General features: G+C 39.8%; 1 protein-coding gene across 14 annotated transcripts in view; it reads right to left on the bottom strand.

Moving 5' to 3' along the window:
* FHIT (fragile histidine triad diadenosine triphosphatase) overlaps positions 1–27,991 on the bottom strand; it is a 1,472,927-nt gene that overhangs the window by 1,412,063 nt on the left and 32,873 nt on the right. For all 14 annotated transcript variants that reach the window (XM_070455767.1, XM_070455768.1, XM_070455766.1 and 11 more), the window contains one exon: positions 25,294–25,342. The gene's annotated coding sequence lies outside the window, so the exon portion shown is untranslated. The remainder of the gene's footprint in view (positions 1–25,293; positions 25,343–27,991) is intronic.

Genomic DNA, 27,991 nt, shown 5'->3' with positions numbered 1-27,991 from the left:
TCAAAATACTATAGCTTCCATTTAATTAGTCAATTATGAGAAGTTATCCACTAACCTGTACAAGAATAAACCTTAGGGAGTACATTTCTCAGATGACCTTTGGAACCTTAATACCCAAAAAAGTCTTACAGTTTTATCTATTAGGATATAAATGTGTTATTCCATGTAAATTACTGTCAAATTTGTACATGCAAACTGTGTGGCTAGTCAGTAATAATTGACACCAATTTTTTTCACAATATGTATGAAAATACCACAGACAATTTAAACACCCAGTCAACCAATCCAGCATTATAATTCTATGGAGCTTTAAATTTTCCAAAGTATTTTTCCATCCTATGGTTTCATGTGATACCCATGAGCCTATATTTTTTCCTAAGCATGAAAAAAAATTATTCCAAATTTATGAATATACATGTTAAGCAAAAGGAGCCATTACACAGAGAAATCCATACTGTATGATTCCATTCCTATAAAATTCAAAACCATGGTAAAACCAAATTGTGATGTCAGAGTCAAGATAGTGGCGGCACGGTTGGAAGCAAGGAAGTAACTGGAAGATGGCACATGAGGGTCATGTTCTACGTCTTATTATGAACGCTAGTACCTTGAGTGTGATCACTTTGTGAAAATTCATGAAGATATATACTCTGAATTTGCAAGTATATAAATCCCGTCTGTTGTATTTCTATAAAAGGTTGACATGAAACAATCACACTTTCTTCCTTCAGCAGCTTGTCAGCTAGACCAGAAGAACAAACACAGCAGGAAAGAAGGTGGGCAGTCTGAAAACACATACAAGTTTGACTTGGCAGACCACAGAGCTGCTGCCAGAATGCTAGCACCTCTTAGCATTCCTTTCCCATGCAGTGTCAAACAGTTCATATAGCAATCCAGTGTACTAATTCCTGTGAATGAAAGTGAGAGGAGGCCCATAGTCAATTACACCTATGTTTGCTGAGATTTAGGCCTTTAATGGCTCAGTGGGCAACTCAGAGCAATGAAGTGAACTTTGAAGTAACAGCTCACTAACAATTGCGTTTAAATATAAACACTTGATACATTTTTAGAAACACCAGGGCTGATTAGGTTTATTTTATTTTAAAGTCATAGATAATAAGGTAAACAGATTTTTCATTTTTTTTCTCTGTCAACAGTCAACTCATTAAATAGTAGGTTAAAACTAGATTTGTTTTCTTTTTCCATAAGCATGAAATACGAAGACAATGGGAATCCTACTTCCGTCTCTCTTGTCCAGGTCAGATTTCAGTTTTTAGGGAACACAGTTCTGAGCTCTGTTTTGCATGTCTTCCAAGACTAAATATCAAGGTTATGCTTAAATAGCTATCTAGATAAATCCAATGCTATTCCAAGAAGTAACAATTGATCTGGTCAGAAAAGTACCAAGCAATCTATTAGTTGATTCAGTTGCCCTGTTTTTACTTAAAGCAGGGCTTCCAAGATGGCTCAGCAGTGAAGAATCCTCCTGTCTATGCAGGAGATGCAGGTTCAATCCCTGGGTTGGGAAAAATCTCTTGGAGAAGGAAATGACAACCCACTCCAGTATTCTTGACTGGGAAATGCCATGGACAAAAGGAGCCTGACAGGCTACAGCCCATGGTGTCGCAAAAAGTCAGACTGACTGAGCACACACACAGGGGACCACAAGAGCTATGGATCAGGGACCTTATCAATAATGTTAACAGCTATATGTCCAGCAGAACTGTAGAACGGATACTGCATGATTCCACCCACCAGGCTTGATGCCAAGTGAAGGGTAATAAGTTACCATTTTAGGCTTAAGTTCCTTTATCAGTGTAATATTTTTATAAGATATATGCATTCCAAGTAAGTTTATTTCCACAATTTTTCAGTAAGTTGGATTACTTTCCCTTACTCATACCAAATATAAGTGAACAATACTAAGTTAAAGTAATATTCTTAGCTCTACCAAACACCTTTTGGTGACGTAGCTGCCTAAATTATCTGAAAGTAATTAATTGTTCTTTGCCAACAGAAAGAAGGATTTGGCCCCCAAACTTTATAAAACCCCAACCAAGTAATGACCAAGAATGGTGATAATAATAACTCTATTTACCTTTCCTTTTTTTTCTTTCTGTCTCTTGCTCATCAACTATCAGGAATCTTTAACAAATAAACAAATACATACTGTGGAAATGTCAATGTTTATCTCTACAAAAAGAATAAAGAATTACTTTGTGTAGTAATAATCTCTCCCCTACATTAGAAAAGAATGTTAAAACAGACCTTCAGGAATGAGCAATCTCTCTGATGCTTCCAGGAAGACCCAATCAAATAAATATCTTGTGGGACTGGAAAACCCAGACTCACAGGGCTGAAAGGAGCCCACAGTTTCATCTGACCAGACCTGTGCAGAACACCAGAAATTTCCATTTAATTCCACTATTTTTTTCATTAAAAAAAAAAAAACTGAAGTATAGTTGATTTACAGTGCTCTACTAGCTTCAGGTATACAACAAAGTGATTCAGGTGTATATATATATACACACACATAAATATGTGTAAATATGTACATATACATATATATTCTTTTTCAAATTCTTTTCCATTATAAGTTATTACAAGATATTGAATATTGTTCCCTGTGCTATACAGTAGGCCCTTGTTTATCTATTTTATATATAATAGTATGTATATGCTAATACAAAATTCATAATTTATCCCCCCTGCTTCCTATGCTGTTTGGTAATCACAGATTTGTTTTCTGTTTGTGAGTCTATGTCTGTTTTGAAAAAAGTTCATTTGTATCATTTTTTTAAGATTCCACATATAAGTGATGTTATATGATATTTGTCTTTCTCTAAGCTGCTTCACTTAGTATGATAATCTCTAGGTCCATCCATGTTGCTGCAAATGGCATTATTTCATTCTTTTTGATGGCCGAGTAATATTCCATTGTGTGTGTGTGTGTGTGTGTGTGTGAGACATACACCGTGTCTTCTTATCCATTTATCTGTCAATATACATTTAGGTTACCTTCACACACACACACATTACTCAGCCATCAAAAAGAATGAAATAAATGCCATTTGCAGCAAGATGGATGAACCTAGAGATTATCATACTAAGTGAAGCAACTTAGCCTATTTTCACCAATGTAAATAGTGCTGCTTATGAATACGGGGGTGCATATATTTTTTTGAATTAGAGTTTTAGTCTTTTTGGATATATGCCCAGGAGTGAAATTGTTGAATCATATGGTAGCTCTATTTTTAGTATTCTAAGGAACCTCTATACTGTTCTCCATAGTGGCTGCACTAATTTACTTTTTCTCCAACAGTGTTAGGGGTTCCCTTTTCTCCACACCATCTCCAGCATTTATTGTTTGTGGACTTTTTCATGATAATTCCACCATTTAAGGCTGCTTTTATTCCCGAGTTCCCCACTATCAGCTCTGCCTTAAGACAAACCCACTCAAACACCAAAAAACCCTACCAAGTAGTCCAATGCTAGCAAACCCCTGAATCCCTCCATATTGGGTCCATTACAAATTACAGTCATTTGCTCTCTATCATGACTTCATTGTTATTTCAGAGAAAAATCTCTGTTTGGGCAATTTTTCCTGTCCTTCAGAAAAACAGTTCAGGAATAAACTCAGATGCTACTTTTGGTACATGAAGTAAACATTCTCTCTCTGTTCTATAATTTTATGGTTAGATGGTTTCTACTATTCATTCTGCTGCTTTAGATACCATTTCTACTTTGTATACTCAAACCAGCATTGGCCCACGCACACATGAGCATTTAAAGAACCTTGTGACTACAAGCCTCATAGCTACACCAAAATGAATGCTATAGAGAAGGAATCACTTTCTCTGAAATATAACCATTAACTAAAAGAGAAAAGCCTGGAGTGACACAAGTCATCTATAACACAGGTGAATTACAATCCTGTAGCCTGAAGCAAGTGGCCACCTAGAAGTGGGACTTCAGGAGTGTTCTCTCCACCCTGATCAATGCCACTCTCTTCCTATGAGTTAAAGTTTGAAATGCAAATACAGGGAACCTGTTCTAAAACTTCAGTCATTCACATACTCCTTTCATGATTCTTATAGAACCTGTAAACCAATATTCTGTCATTAGTACAATAGTTTTCTTTTAACCAATTTGATTTTGCCAAGTTCAATTTTTTGAAAGATAATTTCATATCACCACTGTAAACATCCAGCATCACCTGTGTTTAGTCAATATCACTTGCCATAAATGGAAGAAAACCTAAAAAAAGTAATGCAATTAATCAAACATGTGTCCACTCACATACTATGTAAAATCATCTCATGTATCACATGAAATACTGTAATAAATTGGTCTAAATTTGCACTAAAGAGTAAATGAGTGATATCAGTGCTGTCAACACCCCCATCCTGCTTCTGATTAACGGAAGACAGACCATCAAAAAGAGGTAGGAAGGGTACTGAGAATTCAAAGGAGAGTGGGTGAAGATTGGGTGCTTGGGGGAGAGGGGAGTGAATGCCACAAGCTATGAGAAGTAAAGAGACAAACGAGCAGGCTGTCACCCGCCCCATAATTATTTATTTCTGGGGCTGTCCCTGCATGTGTCATAAAGGAAGTCTGCTGTAGTATTTGATATGAAGGTCCTTCCTCCACTTCTATGCACCATCTCTTTTAGACATACAAGTCTGAGCTCTCAAATCACCCATCACAAAGAAATCACATGCTGTTAATAGGTTTCTTCATTGTGGCTGACAATGCAGAACAAATGCCCGTCCCTGTGCTGAAACCAAATTTCTGGAATACTAACAGGGGCTCCCAATAGGAGAAGACACATTAGCTAGAGGTCACCCCAATAACTCTGGGAGCAAGCTCCTGAATTCTGCTGCTTCTTGCCACATTCACCACAAAGGGCCATATATTCTTGCTCTCCCTGGATAGCCTCCTCTCCAATCAAATTCTCAATTCTCTAATTATTTTTCTGTTACTTTTAACACCTAACTCTCATTAAAGCAGATGCCCAATCTGCAGAAAAATAAAAGGCATGAATCTGAATGAATCAATCATAATGAGTGACCGAAAGAATGTATGACTATAGACCAGCTTTGCAGAAAAGAACACTGCCTAAGACCTGTCACCAAATTATCTCAACTTTGTCCAAAGTTACCAGGAAAAGAGCACAAACTCCATCAGTATGCCTTTTCAGAGATAAGCAAGTTCTCCTTCCCTTATCCCAACTGGACAAAGATATACTGCAGTTTCTCTCTTTTAAAGTCCTTTTGGGACTTTCCTGGTGGTCCAGTGGGTAGGACTTCCAGTTTACACTGCAGGGGACACAGGCTTGAGATCCCTTTTTGAGGAACTAAAATCCCACCTGCTACACAGGGTGGCCAAAAAGTAAAAAAAAATAATAATTTTTTTTTAAAGAAATAAAGTGCCTCCTTTTCACAAGTTGTACAATCTTGGTCAAGTTACTTAACTTCTCTGATCTTCCATTCCTTCACCCATTAAATTCTGAAGAATAATATCTGTCCCATGAATTGCAGTAAAGATTAAATAAGAGAATTCAAGAAAAGTGACCTCCACATTGCCTAGAGTATATTGTAAGCTTAAATATGCTGGCTACATTTTCAGACTATATCACAATACCATGATAAATATCAATGATAAATATCAATGTATAAGTATCAATAGCAATTGATAAATATCAATGGTGTGATGATTCCATGTTGTTACAATGTAATTAACACCCATATGCTTTCATTTACTGTCCTAGTATTAATATCTTCCCTGTTTGTCAGCATCAGTGTTTTTAATGTTTATCTGGAGAATGAAACAGGGTAGTAGTCTTATTTGTATGAAGGGCACCAAATCATGTGCCAAGAGTTCTTCATGAATACATCTGTCTTACAAATTATTTATTTATTTGGCTGCTTCGGGCCTTAGTTGTGGCATGCAAACTCTTAGTTGCAGCATGTGGGATCTAGTTCCCTGACCCAGGGACTGAACCTGGAACTGTGCATTGGAAGCATGGAGTCTTAGCCACTGGATCTCCAGAGAAGTCCCCATGAATCCATCTTAACCAATATATCCTGGGTTGATGATGACCACAATTTATTCCCATTTTGAAGGCCCCTGCATTTTTTACCTCTTTCTTGCTCTGAATCTCCTACCCGTCTAGAACTCATAGAACTTCCCTCATTTAAAATCAGAGGCATAAGCACCTGCAGCCACAGAAGGGGAGGTTTAGGATCTAACGCTTGTGTATTTTTCAGACAGAAACCACTCTCCCAACGCAGGAGATGGTAAACTACTCTGACATCTCAGCTGTTGCCCCTCCAAGCAGATTCACACACCTCTTGGCTAACACCCCCATTGGGTAGGCATCTTATCATGTTTACAGTTATTCATTATGACTGACTATACACAAGTAGTGCCTTTGGTGTCAAACCGAATGGCCCTGAAGACCCCCAGTCCAAGACAGCTGGAAGATACAGACACACATTAAATAAGACACAGGCAAGAGAATCACATTCACTTCTTGGAGATGGAGAGAGACTGAAGTGACCTGCTAAAGACCTCCAGAGCTCCCGGGTGGGGACACCCACAGCTAGCAGAGGGGGATCAAAAATCTAAGGTGCTTCACCGTTAGACAGCTTGCCAGAACAGCTTCCGTGGGTGTTTGCAAGCAAGTATTGGCATGGAAATACACATGAACTGTTTTGCGGGGGAATCATCTCAAACCAGAAGGATCAATAGGCAATCTAAGTACCAGGGCACATTCTTGAACCTCTGAGTTAATGCAAACCTATGGTGACTGCAGCACCTCTCTGGAAGATTCTTTCCAAGAACACAAAGGAGAGAAGTGCCCTTCACCATCTGTGATCATCTGAATTGAGTCTTTGTGTGTGGGTGGTGGGGGGAGGGATGTACTAGGGAGGGATGTATTGGGGAGGGAATAATGACCTGAAGAGATGACCTCCAGTCCTCAGAATCCACCATAAGGGGAACTTGCATTTCCTCAAAAGGCATTTAGACAGTCACGTATTTGGGAGTGAATCTAAGAACTCTAGAAAGAGCAGCACATTTCCCCACTGACGCAGCTGTACTGAAAAATCAACCCATGGCTCAAGGGGAAATGAGAAAACACAACTGGTGATTTCAAGCACGGCATCCAATCTTCATTTTTGTGATCCCTCAATTCTCAGTTCAAGTATACACAGACTTTTTTCTTTCTCTGAAGTAGGAAAAGGATTAAGTAGGCAGGACGATTTCAGAGTTCTGTGTAGCACATGTTCATAAGCTATCCTTCTGTAGCATTTGTGGATTCATTCTGGAGTAGGGTTAAGCCAGAGCAAAGTAATTTGGCATGCTTGCATCTGCTTTCTCAGGAGGAGCAAGTTCCAGTCTGCAGGGGTTGCCCTGACCTGAGAGGCAGAGAAGCTTCCTGGAACCCTGAGGGGGAATGCTGATTATTTTCCTTTAAAAGGATGCTCAAGCTGAGCCCTCTCCCTTGCAAAACAGCAAATGAGCTTCACACAAATCATCCTCAGGAAAGTGGTGGCCTGGGGAAAAGGAGTGATCATTATCACACAAACTAAATTTCTGAGCAACTTCGACAATCACCTTGCAGTATCTGCCCTGCTACACAACCTTGGGGTTGGCATTCCAATACATCGCAGCCTAAAGACTGCATCCAGCAGCAGATGGGCTTTCCAAATCTGTATATCCACTTCTCTTTTAAAAACAATTTTATTTATTTATTTATTTTGGCTGGGCTGGGACTTCATTGCTACTTGGACTTTTCTCTGGTTGCAGCAAGCAGAAGCTACTCTCTAGACGCAGTGCATGGCTTCTCACTGCCGTGCCTTCTCTTTTTACAGAGCAGAGGCTCTCAGGCTGCAGGCTCGGTAGTTGTGCCTGGGCTATGGAGCACAGGCTTAGCTGCTTTGCACCATGCGGGATCTCCCCAGGTCTGGGAATGAACCGGTGTCTCCTGCATTGGCAGGTGGATTCTTTACCACTGAGCCACCAGGGATGCCCTGTACACCCACACCTATATGCTCTATTCACATGCGGGAATACAGTGCAGACCTTAAGGATGATGTGGTAGAAGAGTTTTTATCACTCACAATATTCCAATATTAAGTGGAAAAAGCAGTATGTGCAATTTTTCTAAAAGACATATCTACATGGAGAACTGACTGGAAACAAATATTCACAAACACCTCAGGTGTTTACCTCCAGGCAGAAGGGTTATAAAAAGTTTCTATTTTCTTCTGTTTTGCTGATATGTTTCCCCAAATATTCTAAAATGTAAATGTATTACCTTTATAATATGAATAAAGTAACTATAAAGTGATTTAAAGATATATTAATAGACTAGTGAGGGAGACATCACCAAGATGGTAACACAGACTGTGCATGACACTGCTCTGCTTCACCAGAACAACTAAGCGGGGGAACGGGGTGGGGGTGGGAGGGAGGCATAAGTGGGGGCAGACAGTGTATGCATTCATGTTGTTGTGTGGCAGAAATAACCACAACATTGCAAAGCAATTATCCTCCAATAAAATATTTTTAAAAGAACAACTAACAGCTATTCAAGAATAAGACACCACTCAGAGAATCCTAGAACATGACGGGGATGAGGCTGAAGCACATTCCATGTACCACAGAGACCAAGAGAGATCACATTAGAAGGTAAGAGAAGTAGCTACACATTGACCACATTGCCCCTCCCTTAGGCCAGCATAGCATCACGTGGAGCGATCTCCCCTGAGTCTCCAGTTCCTCCAGTGGGAAGGTGAACACAGTGGATACAACCAGCATCCCAAGCATTGTGGATCACTTTACAGGATCTCCTACTCAACCTCACACCATGGAGACTGCAGGGGGATCTTCAGGGCTCAATCAGTGAGAACCTGACTGTGATAGAGATGGAAGAGGGCCTTGTAACAACCAGCACAGAGATCTTGGCAGACCAAGTTCATAGCTGCAGTGCCCAAGTAGTAAATCCAGAAGCTCTGCCCATGTGCAAAACCAAGCAGAGAGCACATTCTAACCAGGGAACTCTAACTCTAACCAGGGAACCAACAGATCTGTTGATCTGTACTAGCCCTAAAGCCCAGTTTGCCCACACCCAGACAAAGAACTGAATCACAGCCCCATCCACTGTGGAGAGCATCTTCTGGTCTCATCTGACCAGAACGGCTGGAGAAAACTGCAAGCTGAGCAGCCCAGCTGTGCTCAAGCCAAGAGGCAGGCAAGCAGAGCTGACTGACCCCAGAGAAAAGCTAGTACCAGGCACAGAGCATTGCCATGCTATGGACAAGCAGGAGGATTAACTCACAGACAAGGCTGAGGGTAGCTCACTGCCCCTCCCAGCCAAAGAGCTGGTTCAGGAAACTGAGAGAAGCCTGGAGAGATCCCCTCCTGCTTCAAACCAGGGAAGGGATTTTGGCCACTTTGGAACATGGTATTACGCTAAATCTAACCAGAAGAGCTAGAGGTAACTCTTGGAAGCTATGTGGCCCAGTAGCACTTGAGCCAAGAGGTAGGTAGAGCCAATAGTTTGCAGAGCAAAGCCAGTGGCCCTGTTCAGTCAGAGAACTTGGGGTGCAGGTTAGCTAGAATTAACATAACAAAGAGGTCTAGCAGCTTTAGATCTGCTTCTCCCACTGCACCCAGGCAGGAACTCTAATTCATAGCTCTGCTCCTTGCTGAACATGGCCATTAGCCTCTCCAATCAGGGACTCTACCCAGAGCACACAGGAAGATGCAGCGCCCACTCAATAGCCCTATGCATACTGGTGCTAGCACAGCCCATGGTACACCCCATCTTCACAGCAAAACTGGGGGCTTAACCTGACCAAGGCTATATTTCACACTCTGGACTGATTCAGCTCCCCAAACAATGAGCTGGACAGGCCCTGGGTCCTATCCTGCTACCCTGCCAGAGCAAGAAAGCTAATTCACAGCCCTGTGAACCATCTATCTAGCAAGCCTGACCAGTGAATCCAGGCAGCAGTGGAGACAGGCAGATAGCTTCGCTTGGGTAAGGAACTAAGCCAGCAGTCCTGTCCAACTGTTCTCAACCAGTTTTTCTCAGCTCATTCCCATCCTCAGAGGTCAAACAGTTGCCCTGCCCAAAACCAGATCATAATAGTAGGTCCCACCTGCCCAAGGACAACACTTGGAGACATACTCAGAAACCCAAATGGAGCTGACTGGTGAAAAAACATCTCTGCCAAAGCAGGCCTGTAAAATCCAGAAAAGGAGTCTGATTACTCAAATGAGCAGATACTGACATAAAGAGTTAAGGATCAAGAAAACCAAGTAGATATGACACCACCAGAATAACTTAAGAATAGCAAGACAAAAGACAGAAGCTACATACAAAGGAACTTTCAAAAGATTATGGGCAGATTTATCAACAGAAATTTTTAGACCAAGAAAAAAATGGGATCACAAAATCAAAATACTGAAAGAAAATAATTGTCAACAAGGAATCCTATGTCCAGTGAAGCTGTCCTTTACAGAGAGACAAAGACTTCCTAACAAATAAAAGTTCATTACCACTAAACCTGCCTTACAAGAAATGCTAAACAGAGTTCATCGAGTGGAAGTAAAAAAACACTAATTAACATCATAAAAACAAAAAAAAAAAGGTGGTATGAATCTCACTGGTGATGATAAATATACAGTCACAGATTCTGTAAGTGATAGTGGTGCATAATTCGCTTAAAAACCTTAATTTAAAAGTTTTGTTTTAAGGCAGTAAAAATAACCACAAGCATAACAAATCTGTTATTAGTTAGTATATAAAATGTGAAGAGGAAGAGAAGTAAAAGCGTAAAGTTTTTGAATTCTATGCAGGTTAAATTGTTATAAGTTTAAAATGGGGTGTTATAAGTTTAAGATATTTTATCTAAGCCTCAAGGTAGTTACAAGGGAAAATCCTATAGTAATCACAAAAAGGAACACAATAAAGAACTTAAAACATACTGATATCAAAAGACATCAAAAGATTTTTTAAAAAATCAGAATAAGAAACAAGGAACAATGAATCTACAAACCAACCAGAAAACAATGAACAAAATGGCAATAGGTCCTTACATATCAAAAATTACTTTAAACATAAATGAATTAAATTCTCCAGTTAAAAGACACAGAATGGCTGAATGGATAAAAAACAAGATCTAACAATATGATGCCTTCAAGAGGCTCACTTTAGCCTTTGAAACATTCATAGACTAAGAGTGGAAAAAAAAACAAACAGAAAATACATTTCAAGACACTGGTAACTATAAAAAAGCAAAACAAAACAGAGACAGTTAGACAGCTGTCCCTCAGTATCCACAGGGAATTGGTTTCAGGACATTTGCAAGAATATCAAAATCCAAGGACTCTGAAGTCTGTTATATAATATGGCTTCAGTTCAGTTCAGTTCAGTCACTCAGTCGTGTCCGACTCTTTGCGACCCCATGGACTGCAGCACGCCAGGCCTCCCCGTGCATCACCAACTTCCAGAGTTTACTCAAATTCATGTCCATTGAGTCAGTGATGCCATCCAACCATCTCATCCACTGTCGTCCCCTTATCCTCCCTCCTTCAATCCTTCCCAGCATCAGGGTCTTTTCAAATGAGTCAGTTCTTCACACCAGGTAGCCAAAGTATTGGAATTTCAGCTTCAACATCAGTCCTTCCAATGAATATTCAGGACTGATTTCCTTCAGGATGGACTGATTGGATCTCCTTGCAGTACAAGGGACTCTCAAGAATCTCCAACATCGCAGTCCAAAAGCATCAATTCTTTGGCATAAATAAGAATAACTCATTTTAAAATGGGTTAACAAAATGGCATAGTATTTGCATATTACCTACACACATCTTCCCATGTATTGATACTTTAAATCAATTCTACATTACTTAAAATACCTAATACAATGTAAATACTATGTAAATAATTGCTGCCACACAGCAAATTTCTTCCTTATTTCAAGCTATACTACACACCTAAGTCATCAAAACAGTTGTTTTTATGGTATTGGCCATAAAAGCAGATCAATGGAGAAGAACTGAGAGTCCAGAAACAAATCCAAGCATATATGGAAAACTAATATTGATATTTGACAAGGGAGCCAAAAATACTCAGTGGAAAAGACAGTTTCTTCAATAAATGCTGCCAGGATAATGCACATGTATAAGAATGAAACTGAACCCATATCTTATACAATCCACAAAAATCAACTCAAAATGGACTTAAGACTTAGATGTAAAACCTGAAATAATGAAAGTGCTAGAAGAAAACAAAGGAACAAAGCTTCTTGACATGGGTTGTATTAATGATTTTTTTAGATATGAAACCTAATGCATAAGCCACAAAATAAAAAATAAGCAAGTGAATATATCAAACAAAAATGTTTCTGCACAGCAAAAGAAACCATCAAGAAAAGGAAAGACAACCTAATGAATGGGAAAAACTATTCATAAACCATATATCTGATTAGGTTTAATACCCAAAATATATAAAAGAGTTCATATAATTCAATTGCAAAAAGTCAAACCAATTAAAAAATGGGCAAAGGAACTGAACAGATATTTCTCCAAAGAAGATATACAAAGGCCAATGGGTACTTGAAAAGATGCATGGCATTACTAGTCATTAGGAAAATGCAAATTAAAACCACGAGACATCACTTCACACGTGTTAGAACAGACACTATCAAAAAGATGAACAATAACACATGTTGACATGCATATAGAAAAAAAGGGTACACTTGGGTACTATTGGTGGGATTTTTAAATTGGTATAACCATTATAGAAAGCAGTATGAAGAAGCCTGGAAGAAATTAAAATTGACCTACTATGATGAAGGAAAATTACTTTTGGAGATATATCCAAAGGAAACAAAAATACTAACTTGAAAAGATATCTTCACCCTCATTTTCATAGCAGCAGTATTTATAATACCCAAGACATGGTAACAATTTAAGTGCCCACCCATGGATATATGGTATATTTATACAATAAAATATTATTCAGTCATAAAAATATACAAAATCCTACCATTTGCAACACCATAGATGGACCTGAAGGCATTACTGCTAATGAAATAAGTCAGAGAGAAAAATTAAAATGTTGTATGATTTCACTTATATGTGCAATCTTAAAAAAAATAAAACTCATAGAAATAGGGACCAGACTTGTGACTATTAGAGGTGACGGGCTGGGGGAGAGGAGGAATTGGAGGATGATGGTCAAAGGTACAAACTTCCAGTTATAAATCAGTACTAGAGATAACAATGTACAACATGACAAACATAAATAACACTGCTGTACAATACATAGGAAAATTAAGAGAGTAAATATTAAAGTTCTCATCACAAGTAGAATTTTTTCTTTTTTTTTTCTTTTTATTGAGAAGATGAGTGTTAGCTGAACCTATTGTGATAATCATTTCAAAGTATATGTAAATCAAACCATCCTGCTATATGCCTTAAACTTATCTGTGATGTCAATTATTTTTAAATAAAACCGTGGTTGGGGGCGGGGGGATACAGACTGACATTCTAAAAAGTGTTTTTTATTCACAAAACAAAGAAGCATTCTCATTAAAATAATATAATTGGCTTACACCATTGAGAAAAATCTCTCATATATATTATCACTACTGCTAACTATTGGGTTACCATTTGAATGCAGAGTTCCAAATAGCAAGGAGAGATAAGAAAGCCTTCCTTGGTAATCAGTGCAAATGGAAGCAAACAACAGAATGGGAAAGACTAGAGATCTCTTCAAGAAAATTAGAGATACCAAGGCAACATTTCATGCAAAGATGGGCACAATAAAGGACAGAAATGGTAAGGACCTAACAGAAGCAGAAGATATTAAGAAGAGGTGGCAAGAATACCCAGAAGAATTATACAAAAAAGATCTTCATGACCCAGATAATCACGATGGTGTGATCACTCACCTAGAGCCAGACATCCTGGAATGCGAAGTCAAGTAGGCCTTAGGAAGCATCACTACGAACAAAGCTAGTGGAGGTGATGAAATTCCAGTTGAGCTATTTCAAATCCTGAAAGATGATGCTGTGAAAGTGCTGCACTCAGTATGCCAGCAAATTTGGAAAACTCAGCAGTGGCCACAGGGCTGGAAAAGGTTAGTTTTCATTCCCATCCCTAAGAAAGGCAATGCCAAAGAATGCTGAAACTACCACACAATTGCACTCATTTCACATGCTAGTAAAGTAATGCTCAAAATTCTCCAAGTCAGACTTTAACAAAACGTGAACCGTGAACTTCCAGATGTTCAAGCTGGTTTCAGAAAAGGCAGAGGAACCACAGATCAAATTGCCAACATCCACTGGATCATCGAAAAACCAAGAGAGTTCCAGAAAAACATCTATTTCTGCTTTATTGACTATGCCAAAGCCTTCGACTGTGTTGATCACAATAAACTGTGGAAAATTCTGAAAGAGATGGGAATACCAGACCACCTGACCTGCCTCTTGAGAAACCTGTATGCAGGTCAGGAAGCAACAGTTAGAACTGGACATGGAACAACAGACTGGTTCCAAATAGGAAAAGGAGTACATCAAGGCTGTATATTGTCACCCTGCTTATTTAACTTACATGCAAACTACATCATGAGAAACACTGGGCTGGAAGAAGAACAAGCTGGAATCAAGATTGCCTGGAGAAATATCAATAACCTCAGATATGCAGATGACACCACCCTTATGGCAGAAAGTGAAGAGGAACTAAAAGGCCTCTTGATGAAAGTGAAAGAGGAGAGTGAAAAAGTTGGCTTAAAGCTCAACATTCAGAAAACTAAGATCATGGCATCTGGTCCCATCACTTCATGGCAAATAGATGGGGAAACAGTGGATGACTTCTTGGGGGGGGTGGCCTCCAAAATCACTGCAGATGGTGACTGCAGCCATGAAATTAAAAGACATTTACTCCTTGTAAACAAAGTTATGACCAACCTAGACAGCATATTAAAAAGCAGAGACATTACTTTGCCAACAAAGGTCCGTCTAGTCAAGGCTATGGTTTTTCCAGTGTTCATGTATGGATGTGAGAGTTGGATTATAAAGAAAGCTGAGCACTGAAGAATTGATGCTTTTTGAACTGTGGTGTTGAAGACTCTTGAAAGTCCCTTGGACTGCAAGAGATCCAACCAGTCCATCCTAAAGGAGATCAGTCCTGGGTGTTCATTGGAAGGACTGATGTTAAAGCTGATATTCCAATACTTTGGCCACCTGATGCGAAGAGCAGACTCATTTGAAAAGACCCTGATGCTGGGAAAGATTGAAGGCAGGAGAAGGGGACGACAGAGCATGAAATAGTTGAATGGCATCACCGACTTGATGGACATGCGTTTGGGTAAACTCCAGGAGTTGGTGATAAATGGGGAGGCCTGGCATGCTGTGGTCCATGGGGTCGCAAAGAGTCGGACACGACTGAGCGACTGAACTGAACTGAACTATTGGGTTGGCCAAAAAGTTCTCAGGTTTTACATGTTACATGAAAACTTGAATGAAATTTTGACCAGCCCAGTACTTCTTAAGTATGTACTGTATGCAGTACTCTGCAGTAGGCGTCAGTGCTCAGCTAAATAACTCAGCTAGTAACTAAGTTATTTACATCACCAGGACTCTACCAGTGGTATTAAAATTGGAGAACCTAAAAAGCAGCATTTAACAGGAGTGTTAATCCATTCACCTGCCCTATATTCCACCTTCTCGGAAAATCTCTCCTAATCCCACTGAATAGGACTAAGTAGAATTAAGTAGGCAGCCAGTCAGGTGACCTTGTGCCCAGGACACAGGGGACTCCATCAAATGTGGGCACCTGACCTCAGCAAACCATTCAGATACTCTCCCCCGGGAAAAACGAACTGGGATGTGGTAACTCCAGCCAGTTTCTACTGCCCCCTTGAATGGGGCAGAGGGAGCTGTAGGGGCAGTCAGGGTGGATGGGACTATGCAGGGGACCAGCCAGTACACAAGGAGAAGCAGAGAAGAGAGGCTACACAGTTCCCCAGACAGTCACTGTGCTTTAGGATAGAGACACCGAGACTCAATATGGAGCAGACACATTTATCCATTTATCTGTCCTGCTCCTGTTAACTCTTGAGGGTCAAGCAGTTCCTGGTTCACTGCCTCAGGAAGCCGCCAGTCCACCGTGCCCTCAAATCATTAAGCTGTCCTATGGTTTTATAGCGAGGGTCCTATCTTTCGTTGTTTTGGGGTTTCTTTGCTGTTTGCTTTGTTTCCTGAAACTTCCCTGGTGGCTCAGATGGTAAAGCATCTGCCTATAATGTGGGAGACCCTGGTTCAATCCCTGGGTCAGGAAGATCTCCTGGAGAAGGAAATGGCAACCCACTCCAGTATTCTTACCTGGAAAATCCCATGGACGGAGGAGCCCGATAGGCTACAGTCCATGGGGTCACAGAGAGCTGGACAATACTGAGCAACTTCACTTTCTTTCTTTGTTTCTTGAAAACAAATGACTCCTAAGACATAGTTACAAGGATCAAAACTATAAACCCTCTTTCCCCATTCTGCATGACTGATTGTCTCACACACACACACACACACACACACACACACATACACACACAAACACACATACATATACCTCCCCTTATTCTTCTTTCAGGTCTTAACTAAAAAGTCATTAATTCAAAGAAGCCCTCCCAGATCACTCCATAGGAGGAGGTTTGCTCTGTTTTGCCTTCTGTTGTTTCCTGTAGAGGACTTAACATAATTTTTAATAATGCATGCATTGTTTGTTTAATAGTTACGCTCGGTCTCCCTCCCTAGGGTGTAAACTCATCAGCAGGAACCATGTTTCTTACACTTCACACAGCACATTCCTGGCACACCACAGGAAGCCAGTGACATTGAGTGCATAGCTTAGTCTCATACACAAGTACATATTCATTCATTTGATAGACAAATAATTACTGAGCACTTAAAATTTGCAAGATTTGGTCTTTTCTCAACAAGGCAATAAAGAAGGGCATTAGATATATATGCAAAGACAGGAAACATCCACACAGCAGATATAGCTGGGGGTCTATTGAACAGCAACCCTCTTCTACCTTACAGGTAAAACCCCAATTTTATTGGGGTGTCATATCTCCACAAAGCCACGTGCTTAGGCAAGGTGAGATTATCCCACTCAGGACTAAATCCTGATTAGTTGAAACCAGGAAATGGGTTATAGCTACTCAGATATCCACCCCTTTAGTCCCTGGGGCAGCCAGGCAGGAAGAGTCAGGTCAGCCAGAATCCCTACCCACACCCTCAACACACACACACACACACCTACACACACCCAGTCACCTCCAGTTGTAAGCAGCCTATTCTTTTTACTTAATGTTCTGACCAAATGTTATCATTTTCTATGTGTACCATGACATGAACAAACTTAGATTGGAAAGCACCAATCTTAGGCAATCAAGGTAATCCCATCCCATGTGCCAGTGTTCGACTTCGGAAGTGGGTAGCTGCAGTCAGCCAAATGCCACCCGAGGAGAAAGCCCCTAGAGCAGTTACCAGAAAGGGCCCTTGCATTTAAAAAGGACAGACAGTCCTTTATAAGAATAGACAGTCTCTTATACCAGTGGATGTATGGGGGATGGCTCCCCAAAATGAAGCAGCCATATTAGAACCACGAGGGCAGCCAGTCTGAGGACGAAGTCAATGCACTGAAGACGGCAGAGGGGAAGAAAAAAAAAAGAGCAAGAAATGAAGGCTTTAAGGACATTGTTGAGTCTCTGAATTAACAAAACCTGAAACTGCCTCCCTCAGGATGTTTAGCTCCTTGAGAAAGTTCATTTGCTTTATTCTGATGGGTTTTATTTTGTGTTCAAAAGTAAGTGAGTAGAGAGGTTCACAAAATAATTGACAATGCTCAGCAATCTGTCAACAGCCGAGGGCTCAAAATCCTTCCCCTATTGCACAATGACAACCATCAAAGGCACCCTGGTGGGTACCCAGTTGCTTGGCACCAGGGAAAAGTGGATTGAGGTTGGATTCCAGACACTCAAAGTCAGCGTTCTGTAATGCCTTTCCATCAATCATGACATCCATGGGGCTCAGCAGGTAGACATGGAGAGGGTAGTTGGCTTCTTTTTTTAAAATTCCCTTATTGTTTAAACCCTTTTGAGTAGACTTTTTGATTATTTGCTGCCAAAACCATCTTCACCGATAAATCTAGTTTCATATAATTAGCAGCAAATTAATGTGACCTCCTTTGAGCAAATGCCTCTGGAGAAAATGGTCTAGAGATTCATAATTCTACCCACATCCCTCCAAATCTTCAGATGATGGGTCTTAAGTGAACTTTTCCCCAAAAGGAAGACCACTGAGATGCCAGGGAAAGTATTAACCCTGTGATCCTCTGACACACTCTCTTCATCATGAGAGTCATAAAGCACTCCATGAATGCTGACACATCACCTTGTCTCCGTGGCAAATATGGGGCAGCATAATTTAAAGAGATCAATTTGCACATTTCGTGATCCTGCCTGTGTATATTCTTCCCTTTCTCATCTCAAGAACTTTGACAGACTTTGATTCTGCACTGGGGGGATGTCCAAAAGCAGAAAGCACTAGAAGTATTCTCTAACCTTTAAAACTCCAACCTTCACTAAAGTCCCCCCCACCCAAAAGACTAAATTCATGGTGCTAGATATCAGCAGAAAAGACAGGGATAAAGACAAATTTCAATTGTTCTATTTCATTTTAACTGTTCTGTTTCTTTTTATTTCCATAAAATCAGACTTTCTCAAGACTGAGGAGAGGCTAGAAGTTTTCCAGTTCCTTTAAGTAGTGAAGGCTGGTACCCTGTTTCCTAACAGAAAGTCTAGGGAAGTGATAAGACCTTTTGGAGGGAAGTGTGAGAGGATGGGAAAATAAATACTGAAGACCTGAAGACACAGTGAAAGATCCTGTGTCTGTGGCCTTTGCACTGATAGCAGGGTCACCTGCCCATAGAAGTGGACAAGGTAATTTTTTTTAGCTCAGCTGTTTGTTGCTTTATCTGTTATAATGGCCATGAAAACATTGTTCCTGTACTTAACCCTGACCTTAAAGGGACTCCTTTTTTTTTTTTCCTCAGAGTTCCCAATGGTGACATCTGGGAAAATACAAAGCTCAAATAAAGGAGAATTTTTGATGTCTTTGTTCTGTTTGATTTCCACGCTCCCCATCTCCCTGATGCTTGTGGTATTTCTTGTTTATCTGGCAGGAGAGAAGCAGTAAAATTCGGCCTGGGGTTTTCTCATCCCTAGGTGTGAAATTATTTCAGAACTATAATAATAATACTTTGCATTTCTACAGTTCTTTTATTTGAAGATCTAAAAGTGTTAATAGACCTTCCCAGCACCCTCTGAAGTAGGTAAGTATTATTAGAGAAGATTTTCTCCAAGAACATTTTCACTTCATATCCCATGTGTGACTTGAAAATGCTTTTGTGTTATTTGGGAATCTCAAACCATATAAAGTGCCTTGCATCTAGGGCACTTCTTTTCTCTATATTTAATTTTCTTTAATTCCCAGCACACTGAGGGAAATATAGTCATTTCTCATGAGTGGGTGTGGCATTATTTAGAGAAAATTAAAATAAAAGCATTCTTTTATTGCCTTGTATTTGGACATTTTGAAAATGTTCTGTAGTATTTGTCAGCTCTGGAACTGTCTATGTCACAGTTAATTTTCCTTTTTTTAAGGTAGCAGGACTTGTAATGTATTGAACTTGGCCTGATAGTACGGTGTCCTTTGAGAACATGTCTCATGACATGTCAAGCCAGTTAAAAATACAAACCTAGTTTGCATTCTGAGTTGATTCTAAGGTTTAATTTTGAAAAATTGGTTTGAATGTTACATGCATGCATTTTAATCAGTAGTGTTTAGGGTTTTGGCGCACTTAGTGTCACTGATGCAGAAGCGCTGCATGTCTGCCCTTGCATAGAACAGTCAGGATTCTTAGTGATTCTTAGTCCACGCTGGGCGTCCTGGGAAGCTCTCTGTGGGCATAGTTCCTCCCAGAGCACTTGCCAAACTTAAAAGTGACTGGATAAACCGTTACCTGAATCACCCACCAGTGTGAGCTCACCTAAAAGGTCAAAAAGAAGCTGCGTTTTTGGATACAGAATTTCTACTCAGCTACTGAGAGCACTGTGCAAAACTGTCATTTGTTGCTGCTGATGGAGGTGGTGGTGATGCTGGTGGAGATGGTGATGTAGATGATCCTGACAGTAATGAAGGTGATTACGATAATGGTAGGATTATACAACTGAAGTCCTCAAAACCTGATCAATGGAATCAAATGGAATCTGTATTTTAAAAATACAGATTCTTGTTCCCCTCCCCAGAACTACTGATTCTAAATATCAGAAGATAGAACCCAAGTCTGATTTTATTGGTTTGGGGTGGGGCTTTTGTTTTTGTTTTTTTTAATTTAGCCATTAGGATAACAGCTGACCTGACAGTGTTTGTAAATAATGTCATAATTAGGAATGTAGGCCTTGTAGATAGACTAGCTGGAGTCTAATTCCAAACCTAACACTTATTGGCTGTGTGACTCTAGGCAAAATACTTAGACTTCCTCAGTTTTGACAACCATAAAACAGAAATGCCATTACTATCTACCTTATAAGGTAAGCAATGTTTTTAAAGCACATGTTAATTCCAAGGAAGACAAAAGGTTATACGTTAAAGAAGACATTACCAACTCTAATAACATAACAATGTAAACATATCAATTTAAACCAAAAAATTGTAATATAATCATTTTAGGAGGCTGTAGTGACCAAAGGAGTGGAAGTGCCAAAGAGCTACTGCTAAACTTGATATATCAGGGGAAAAAACGTAAAAGCATGTTACTCAAAACAGAGAGAGAAAGGCCAGAAGTATCAGAGTTTAAAGTTGCAATACAGGGAAGTTAGAAGAGGAGGGGGTGTGGTTTTTCAATATTTGCTTTTTAGTGCTGTTTTATCCAAACAATGTAGGCACATTGCTATGATAAAAATAAAAATGGATTTTAAAAGATAATTCACCATGTGTATAAACATAATCCTGGATGTCTTTATATATGAGGGATAACACAGTTTTTCAATTTACCAAAACTTGCTTTTTAAAAACCTGATTGATATAATCCCTCCAACTGTACCACCAAAATGTCCATTTCATAGTAAGTAAACATTTACTACATCCCTGGCATACTGTAAGTCCTAGAAAGACATTTGTTGAATTGAGAATGGCAGAAAGAAATACAAAGAAGTTCCTTTGTGCTATCAAGGTCACATCAGGGTAAAGCCAGCACCTTCACCTGGGGTAACTGAGGTGAATTAATGAAGGGTGTGGGAAAGGTTAAGGGAAACCAAGAAGAGACAACCAGCATCCTGCGGTTAGCAGAAATAAACTGTTCTCCCCCAGACTTACAGGGGCAAAGGGAAGCAGCAGTTACCAAATGGTGGAAAGAGCTGCAGCAGCAGGCAGAAGCTAGGCCCTTGACAGGATCCCTGGCAGCCTTCCTTAGAGGAATATAGCCACTGCCAACCTGCAGTGCTGCAAGGAAGGCAGAGGACAATATTTCAACCTTGCATTCTCGGATTTTCACCCCGTGCCTTCCACGAACTGACTACTCCAGTGGAAAACCAGAGAGCAAGGGAGCCTGGGGAATGCTGACAATAGAAGCTAACCTCCTGCGACACAGAGCCTTTCAGAGGAATGAGAGCTGGAGGCACAGACAGAATTCCGGAACAAGCACTGTGCAGAGTTTTGTTTCTATTTTTCTTTCCCCCCACTTTCCTATTCAGTCTCATAAAATAAGCTTTTGAATTTTCAATGTTTAATAAATGTATATACCATAATAGTAACAAAAATAATACATGGATATTACATAGCACTTTAGTTTCCTAAGCACTCTCACATATATTATTATCCTGTGAAAAGCCCTATGCAGTAGATAGGATAAAGGTTATCCTATTTTACAGGTGAGGAAATTGAGACTGTAAAAAAAAAGTATTGGGTTTCTTCCCCAAAGTCATAACGCTAGCAAGCGGCAGAGCAACACTTCGGCTAAGGTTCTTTCCACTACACAATGCTGCCATGCTATTTATTCACAGTAGGAGTGCAAAATTGATGTTCCTGTGGAAAAAAAGCATTAACCAAGTTTGTTCTAGGCACCACACAGAACACAGGAGTAGTCAGCAAACAGGACTCAAGGGGAAATAGAGAAAACTTGTCCATTCCATTCTCGGGAAATCATGAGTAATGTCAGAGACCTAATTAATTGAGTTTTCAATCACATTTTACACACCATTGAAAAGAAGGTGTTCAGCAGGGCAAGAGAAGTGTTCAAAAGAGGAATAAAACTTCAGAGGAAAGTAGAAAAAGATATTTAAAGAGTTTTGTTTTGGTATGCTGGGATAAGTAGAAGGAAATCACGGTCTCTTCACAATCCCTATGCCACAAAGAAATCTGGGCCCCGGAAACTGAAATGATGACCTCCTTGCTTCTCATTTCCAACTCTCCCCCCACATACACACATATCCTTTGAGAGCTTGATAAGCAGCCAAAAGTGATTTCTTTTTACCAAATACAAGAGTAGTGAAGACTCCAGCAAAACAGCCCATTTTTTTAAATAATTGAGAACTCTTTACCTTATCTAATCTACTGCAAAACGTTCAGCTTTTAATACATGATAGAAGAAAGTAGTGACTGGTATTTTAACTGTAAACTTATAATCATGCCCCATTTGTTCCAAATTTAACTCCCTAATGTGTAAAGTACCCTATCACTTAGTTCTGTGACTAAAAGCAACAGAAACCAAATGACTAATGTAAGAAGGATTACAGGAAGGAAATTTGAGGCTCAGCAAATCCATGAAAGACTGGAAAATAAGGGTGGGAGATCATCAATGACCAAGACAGAAGTGGAAGCTAGGAAATGGGAATGACTACAGTGGTCTCATGGGAGGTACTGTCAGGGCAGAATGCCCCCTGGGAGAAAGGAGAATCCTCTAGCTCAAGATTCAACTTCCAGAGAGGAGGCACCCATTTACCCAAGCTTGTGGTCATGCACCTATCCTGAGGCTGAATGTACAGCCCTGGGTAAGGTCTCTGAGTACAGTTCCAATTAGTATAATTATGTCAAAAGAAAATAAAATGCAGTTAAAAGGAGGGAACAAATACATGGAGAAACAAAAAGGGGGAGGAGCAAAGAAGTCCTCTAAACTTACCAAGGCTTTCTTCAGAAATGCCTCCATGTAACTAGCAAAAGGTCACTCGCTTCTTAAGATTATATTAGTTAGTAGCTGCCCACACACAGCCAAAGACAGTGTTTACCCTCATGTCTACAAAACTTCAACTTTTTACTTACAGAGGCCTCACTTGTCTTATTAACCAAAAGTTATCTTTTCACTCCACTCCTAAAGCCAAAGCAGAATTCACCCTTCTTTAGTAACAACATGACAGTTTTCAAAACATTATCATGACACTTCCAAAGAGAATAGACACCTCAAAACACCTAAAGGATAAATTCATTAGGATGCAAATGATGATGATGATGACAGTAATAATCACAAGAGCAGCAGCAGCTAATAGCTCTTGAGTACTTATCATGGGCCAGGACCTGTTCCAAGCCCTCAGCACATAATAATTCATTTCATCTCCACAACAGCTTTAGGAATAAAATAGTATTATTATCCCCATTTCACAAACTAGGAAACTGAGACATAGAGCAGGTAAATAACTTCCACATGGTCCAATAACTCATGAAAGTCAAACCAGAACTAAATCTATGCCTGACTCCAGAATAGCAGAATAACAAAATGTTTTCATCGAGAAGAGAGGAAATAAAACTATACCACTGTGAAAATATTTTCCAGGAAGAAAGAGAGCACCATAACTGTACCTAAAGGTTGCGAGGTTCTGAAGGCTGCTACAGCATCACTAACTTCAACAATTTATGAGAATTTATTTCTAAAAGCTATCAAATACGGCTTTTTTCCAAGATGTGGCTCATGGTCCAGATATATGTAAGTTACATGGCCGAAAATAAGAATCATCTATATCTTAAGATAGTTTTTTTTCACTGGTGGCCAACCATTACAGAAAAATCCCAAGCCAACTAGCTGTCATGCATTTGGGTTTAGTCATCCCAAAGCAAACAAACCCTCAAAACAGTATTTTTATAGCTCACGTTTTGATTATTCAAAAGGGATTTTCTCCAATTTCCCTGTAAAATTGCCCTCAAAATAAACATTTAAAAATCAGCTTCAGAAGTAGATTTGTCACAAAGTTAGGAATAACTTAAAGCATAAGATAAATCAAAATGGCTTTTTCAACTTGAACTAAAGTGGTCACGGTCATGATTGCTGTAATAAAAATGACAGGAAAAAACCTATAATTGTCAAAAACATAATTGATGATGAAAACAAATGTAAAATTATGGCATATTTCACCCTGGCCACCAAAGACTCTTGATGAAACTGCAGCCCTATAATTCCCCAGAATGAATTCTTTAAATTAAAATACTTCATGCAGAACAGAAATTAAACAATGAATCAAAGAACAATGCTGTACAGAAGTATGCTTATAAATATACCTAGGAAAGAGGAAACAATTACATTTTTCCATGTAAAAACCAACTCAATTGTAATGTTTCACAGGAGGCTGAGTAGGTACTTTCTCCATTGCTTTGAACGTGCAAGTTCATTTCCTGTAACTCACTTAGTGTCCACAGTGACTGCGAGGAATGAAATTAGCTACACCAAACTGGCTGGCTTTCTAGCCAGCTAGACAGGAGCTAGCTGACAAAACCAGCTCCTCTACACAACGGCACATCTGACTTTCATGATAAATCTCATGCAACCCAATTGAAATGCCACTTTGCATTTTATCTTAAATGCTTTATTCGGCCAGCTGGCTTTACTTAACTATTGACCAGAAGTGGTATGAGTGCATTCTTTTTCCATCTAGCATTAATCTTAGTAAACTTAGCGCCATTGGAATGTCTTAACTGCTGAGAAGAAAGCAAAAGTCAGCAAGCATACAATTGCATTTGGCTACCCTCAGCACATCATTTTATTTCCTCCTGCTCCCTTCTAACTATTGCTCAGCACTTCTGCCTGTGAGGGAGGACAAGCAGGTGGTTAAGGAAGTTGTCCTGTCAGCTATATCTTTAATCCAAGTGTTTAAATCTCTGAATAAAAGAAAAATCAATGTTGTAAAGGCAATGTTTGTCAAGGCCATGTAATAAATACACTTACCTTTACAGACTGTTCTCAATGGATTTCCCTTCTTTGCTGAGCTTCAAAGCTACAAAGAGATAAAAACGAAAGCACTGAGTTATCGGCGAGTAAAACAGCAAACGTTCTCTCTCCATGTCTCCAAGCAGAATTTCCATATGCCATTATAAGTGATGCTAGCCAAATAAACCACTGATAATATTCGTGCCTCATACCTCCTGCATAAAAGGCCAATGAGAGACACAGTCGTAAACTGAAAACAGCACACACATCTACCCAGGATTGACTCACACAAACCTGGCCAGATCTACAGTCTAATTTTTTGGGGTGTGAACTCCTTAGCAGAAGGGAGTGAACTTCTCAACAGAAGCCTTATAAAGTGAAGAGATGAAAATCAAATCAAACATTATGCAGCACACTTGATCTGACCAAGCATTTTGTATTATTTAGCACCATCTTCCCTGCACACTCAATTTCCATTTCCCTGGAAGTTTTACTTGGAATAGCCCCTTCCATTTATATGAGGTGTATGTGTAAGTCGCTCAGTCATGTCTGGCTTTTTGCAACTCCATGGACTGTAGCCCACCAGGCTCCAGTGTCCAGGGGGTTTTTCCAACAAGAACACTGGAGTAGGTAGCCATTTCCTCCTCCAAGGAATCTTCCCTACCCAAGGATCAAACCTCTATCTCCTGCGTCTCCGGCATTGCATGCAGATTCTTTACCACTGAACCATACAAGGTGCATGGCCCTTCCAAACCAGACCTCACCATTTGCCTCTATGAGTATATGTGTGCAAGCTTACACATACAATCCTCTTTTCTCAAGATAGAGTATAGCCTTCTCTCAGTAGACAGAAACTCACAAAACAGAGTAAGCTACATTTGGCATTTTCAAATCAAATCTAGACATGTTAAATTAAGCTGCCTGTGACCAAAACAATGCACTAACTGCACACAAGTCAATATGATAGGAAAAGTGGTAAAGCATAGTTGCTAAACAGTAGTAAGAATTTAAGGTTTCAAGGGGCTGATTCTATAATGGTTCACCATTATTTATATGTTGATTCTATAATTAAAAATAAATGGTGGAGCTTCCCTGGTGGGACGATTGTTAAGAATATGCCTTGCAATATCGAATACTGGTTTGATCCCTGGTCTGGGAAGATCCCACATGCTGCAGAGCAACTAAGCCCATGCAACACGACCACTGAGCCAGCCTTCAAGAGCCTGTGGGCCACAACTACAGAGTCCATGTGCTGCAACGACTGAAACCTGAGCAAATACGGCCTGTGCTTTGCAACAAGAGAAGCCACCACAATGAGGAGCCTACCAATGACAAAGAGTGGCCCCTGCTTACTGCAACCAGAGAAAGCCCACATGCAGCAGCAAAGACCCACCAGAGCCAAAAATAAATAGATTTTTTTCATTACAAATAAATAAATAAGTAAATGGTGACCTAGTTGCTAAGATTCTGAGCTCCCAGTGCAGGGGGCATTCCCCGGTCAGGGAAGTAGATCCCACATGCCACAGTTAAGAGTTTGTATGCTGCAACTAAAGATTCCACATGCTGCAACTAAGACCCAGTGTAGCCAACTAAATAAATACTTTTTTAAAAGAGAGATCACTCTGAATTAAAAAAAAGAAAAAATAGAATATGCCTATTTCTCTCATTTGTGTCTAAGTCATAACGTCTCTCAAGGTGTAGCAACTGGGAAGAGTCAACAACTCCATGGTTTTCTCATGTTTCTTTTTTTTTTCCTTCGGCGTCCTAAGTAACTGCTTCAGACCCTGCTGGGCTATTTTTCTTCACAGCCCCCATCAAACCATAGAACCCATCATTGCAGATGCATGACCACCAAAGAACAAGACCAGACTTGGGGGCTACGGTGTAAACTTTAGACTGTTAATGCAGGAGATAAGATGCCTCTATAGAACAACATCAAAATTTCTCCTTCCACATACAGATGGCCAACTAACACATGAAAAGCTGCTCAATACTGCTCACTATTAGAGAAATGCAAATCAAAACTACAATAATGTATAACCTCACACCAGTCAGAAAGGCCATCATTTTAAAAAATCTACAAACAATAAATACTGGGAGGAATTGGAGAAAAGGGAAGTATTTTGCACTGTTGGGGGAATGTAAATTGATAACAGTCATTATAGAAAACAGTATGGGGATTTCTTAAAATACTAAGAATAGAATTACCATATGCCCCAACAATCCCACTACAGGGCATGTACCCTGAGAAAACCACAATTGAAAGAAACACATGTACCCCAATATTCATTGCACAGTACTTTTTATAATAGCTAGGATAAGGAAGGAACCTAGATGTTCATCGAGAGATGAATGGATAAAGGAGCTGTGGTACACATATACAATGGAATATTCCTCAGCCATAAAAAAGAAGGCATTTGAGTCAGTTCTAATGAGGTGGATGAACTTAGAGACTATTACACAGAGTGAAATAAGTCTTCACTTAGACTTGTGGACAGGAGAGGGTGAGATGTAAGGAAAGAGTAACATGGAAACTTACATTATCATACGTAAAATAGATAGCCAGTGGGAATTTGCTATATGACTCAGAAAGCTCAAACCAGGGCTCTGTGACAACCTAGAGGGGTGGGAAAGGGAGGCAAGAAGCAGGGAGGTACAAGAGGAAGGGGACATATGTATACCTACGGCTGATTAATGTTGATGTATGGCAGAAACA

Source organism: Odocoileus virginianus, chromosome 26, assembly GCF_023699985.2.
Source record: "Odocoileus virginianus isolate 20LAN1187 ecotype Illinois chromosome 26, Ovbor_1.2, whole genome shotgun sequence".
Classification (NCBI taxonomy): Eukaryota; Metazoa; Chordata; class Mammalia; order Artiodactyla; family Cervidae; genus Odocoileus; species Odocoileus virginianus.
Note: the sequence above shows the minus strand (reverse complement) of the source record. Positions and strands in the feature narration are given on the sequence as shown.